The sequence below is a fragment of the Phocoena sinus genome, chromosome 8 (genome assembly GCF_008692025.1).
Source record: "Phocoena sinus isolate mPhoSin1 chromosome 8, mPhoSin1.pri, whole genome shotgun sequence".
NCBI lineage: Eukaryota > Metazoa > Chordata > Mammalia > Artiodactyla > Phocoenidae > Phocoena > Phocoena sinus.
Window position 1 is genome coordinate 88177246 of NC_045770.1, and position 4319 is coordinate 88181564.

Here is a 4319-nt window from a genome sequence, read left to right on the forward strand (position 1 = left end):
TCATAAATGGTTGTTGAATTTTGTCAGACGTTTTTCTGCTTCTATTGTGATGATCATATGGTTTTTATCCTTCAGTTTGTTAATATGGTGTATCACATTGATTGATTTGCATATATTGAAGAATCTGCATTCCTGGGATAAAACCCACTTGATCATGGTGTATGATCCTTTTAATGTGCTGTTGTATTCTGTCTGCTAGTATTTTGTTGAGGATTTTTGCATCTATGTTCATCAGTGATATTGGCCTGCAGTTTTCTGTTTTGTGTGACATCTTTGTCTGGTTTTGGTATCAGGGTGATGGTGGCCTCATAGAATGAGTCTGGGAGTGTTCCTCCCTCTGTTATATTTCAGAAGAGTTTGAGGAGGATGGGTGTTAGCTCTTCTCTAAATGTTTGCTAGAATTTGCCTATGAAGTCATCTCGTCCTGGGCTTGTGTTTGTTTGAAGATTTTTAATCACAGTTTCAATTTCCGTGCTTGTGATTGGGTCTGTATATATTTTCTGTTTCTTCCTGGTTCAGTCTCGGAAGGTTGTGCTTTGCTAAGAATTTGTCCATTTCTTCCAGGTTGTCCATTTTATTGGCATATAAATTGCTTGTAGTAATCTCTCATGATCCTTTGTATTTCTGCAGTGTCAGTTGTTACTTCTTTTTCATTTCTAATTCTGTTGATTTGAGTCTTTTCTCTTTCTTTCTTGACGAGTCTGGCTAATGGTTTATCAGTTTTGTTTATCGTCTCAAAGAACCTTTTAGTTTTATTGATCTTTGCTACTGTTTCCTTCATTTCTTTTTTCATTTATTTCTGATCTGATCTTTATGATTTCTTTCCTTCTGCTAACTTTGGGTTTTTTAAAAATTCTTCTTTCACTAATTGCTTTAGGTGTAGGATTAGGTTGTTTATTTGAGATGTTTCTTGTTTCTTGAGGTAGGATTGTATTGCTATAAACTTCCTCTTAGAACTGCTTTTGCTGCAGCCCATAGGTTTTGGGTCGTTGTGTTTTCATTGTCATTTGTTTCTAGGTATCTTTTGATTTCCTCTGATTTTTTCAGTGATCTCTTGGTTATTTAGTAACATATTGTTTATCCTCCATGTGTTTGTATTTTTTACAGATCTTTTCCTGTAATTGATATCTAGTCTCATAGCGTTGTGGTGGTAAAAGACACTTGGTACGATTTCAATTTTCTTAAATTTACCAAGGCTTGATTTGTGACTCAAGATATGATCTATCCTGGAGAATGTTCCATGAGCCCTTGAGAAGAAAGTGTATTCTGTTGTTCTTGAGTGGAATGTCCTATAAATATCAATTAAGTCCATCTTGTTTAATGTGTCATTTAAAGCTTGTGTGTCCTTATCTATTTTCTTGGATGATCTGTCCGTTGGTGAAAGTAGGGTGTTAAGGTCCCCTAGTATGATTGTGTTACTGTCAATTTCCCCTTTCACGGTTGTTAGCGTTTGCTTATGTATTGAGGTGCTCCTATGTTGGGTGCATAAATATTTACAACTGTTATATCTTCTTCTTGGATCGATCCCTTGATCATTATGTAGTGTCCTTCTTTGTCTCTTGTAACATTCTTTATTTTAAAGTCTATTTTATCTGATATGAGTATTGCTACTCCAGCTTTCTTTTGATTTCCATTTGCATGGAATATTTTTTTCCATCCCCTTACTTTCAGTCTGTATGTGTCCCTAGGTCCGAAGTGGGTCTCTTGTAGACAGCACATATATGGGTCTTGTTTTTGTATCCATTCAGCCAGTCTGTGTTTTGGTTGGAGCATTTAATCCATTTACATTTAAGATAATTATTGATATGTATGTTCCTATTACCATTTTCTTAATTATTTTGGGTTTGTTTTTGTAATTATTTTCCTTCTCTTGTGTTTCCCACTTAGAGAAGTTCCTTTAGCATTTGTTGTAAAGCTAGTTTTTTGGTGCTGAATTCTCCTAGCTTTTGCTTGTTTGTAAATGTTTTAATTTCTCCATTGAATCTGAATGTGATATCCTTGCTGGGTAGAGTAATCTTGGTTGTAGGTTTTTCCCTTTCATCACTTTAAATATGTCCTGCTATTCCCTTCTGGCTTGCAGAGTTTCTGCTGAAAGTTCAGCCATTAACTTTTTGGGGATTCCCTTGTATGTTAATGGTTGCTTTTCCCTTGCTACTTTTTTTTTTTTTTTTTTTTTTTTTTTTTGCTGTACGTGGGCCTCTCACTGTTGTGGCCTCTCCCGTTGTGGAGCACAGGCTCCAGATGCACAGGCTCCGGACGCACAGGCTCAGCAGCCATGGCTCACGGGCCCAGCCACTCCGCGGCTTGTGGGATCTCCCTGGACCGGGGCACAAACCCGTGTCCCCTGCATCCGCAGACGGACTCTCAACCACTGTGCCACCAGGGAAGCTCTCCCTTGCTACTTTTAATATTTTTTCTTTTATTTAATTTTTGATAGTTTGATTAATATGTGTCTTGGTGTGTTTCTCCTTGGATTTATCCTGTATGGGACTCTCTGCTCTTCCTGCACTTGATTGACTATTTCCTTTCCCATATTAGGGAAGTTTTCAAGTATAATCTCTTCAAATATTTTCTCAATCCTTTCTTTTTCTCTTCTTCTTCTGGAACCCCTACAATTTGAATGTTGGTGCATTTAATGTTGTCCCAGAGGTCTCTGAGACTGTCCTCAATTCTTTTCATTCTTTTTGCTTTATTCTGCTCTGCCATAGTTATTTCCACTATTTTATCTTCCAGGTCACTTATTCATTCTTCTGCCTCAGTTATTCTGCTATTGATTCCTTCTAGAGAATTTTTAGTTTCATTTATTGCATTGTTCATTATTGTTTGTTTGCTCTTTAGTTCTTCTAGGTCCATGTTAAACGTTTCTTGCATTTTCTCCATCCTATTTCAAATATATTGGATCATCTTTACTATCATTACTCTGAATTCTTTTTCAGGTAGACTGCCTATTTCCTCTTCATTTGTTTGGTCTGGTTGGTTTTTACTTTGCTCCTTCATCTGCTTTGTATTTCTCTGTCTTTTCATTTTGCCTAAGTTACTGTGTTTGGGGTCTTCTTTTCACAGGCTGCAGGTTCCTAGTTCCTTTTGTTTTCGGTGTCTGCCCCCAGTGTGTAAGGTTGGTTCAGTGGGCTGTGTAGGCTTCCTGGTGGAGTGGACTGGTGCCTGTGCTCTGGTGGATGAGGCTGGATCTTGTCTTTCTGGTGGGCAGGACCGAATCTGGTGGTGTGTTTTAGGCTGTCTGTGAACTTATTAAGATTTTAGGCAGCCTCTCTGCTAATAGGTGTGATTGTGTTCCTGTCTTGCTACTTGTTTTGCATGGGGTGTCCAACACTGGAGCTTGCTGGTCGTTGAGTGGAGCTGGGTCTTAGCGTTGAGATGGAGATCTCTGGGAGAGCTCTCGCCGATTGATATTACGTGGGGCCAGGAGGTCTCTGGTGGTCCATATCCTGAACTCGGCTCTCCCGCCTCAGAGGCTCAGGCATGACACCCGGCCGGAGCGCCAAGTCCTGTCAGCCACACAGCCAGGTAAGTGGGGAGTTTCTTGCCTTTTGGGAAGTATGAGGTCTTCTGCCAGCATTCAGTAATTGTTCTGTAGGAGTTGTTCCACATGTAGATGTATTTTTGATGTATTTGTGGGGTGGAAGTCGATCTCCATTTCTTACTCTTCTGCTGTCTTGATGGTCCTCTCTTTGGCTTTTTTGTATTCTTCTCCTTCTTACCTTCCCATCTCAGTCAAAAGAGACATAGAGTTTTAACTCTCAGCTGAAGGAAAAAAAAAAAAAGACATAGGGAAAGGAGTGGGAGAGAAAAGCATTTACCTAGAATGTCAAACAAGCGGAAAAGAATAATAAAGAGATATGATTGCTTTTTTTCTTTTCTTTTTTGAACGATGTTGGAAGAAATATCTCTTTATAAAATTTCAGAAACCAAAATCTGGAAATAAGCAAAAGGAACCATATACCATAATCCCACCATCCTGATGCATTTTAGCCAACCCCTTTCCAGTCTTTTTCCCTATGCCCCCCTTTTTTTGAAATGTCGACATAAGGTGGAGAATAGCCATCTTTGTACTTTTAACACGTTGCTGAATTAAAAATAGATATACTAAAACCATGAAAAGACATGGAGTAAACTTAAATGAATGTTGCTAAGTGAAAGAAACCAGTCTGAAAAGACTTCTGTGTGATTTCAACTGAACGGCATTGTGGAAAATGCAAAACTGTGGAGATGGTAAAGTGATGAGTAGTTGCCAGGGACTTGAGGGTAGAGAGGGAGGGATAAATAGCTGAAGCACAGGGGAGTTTTAGGGTAGTGACATT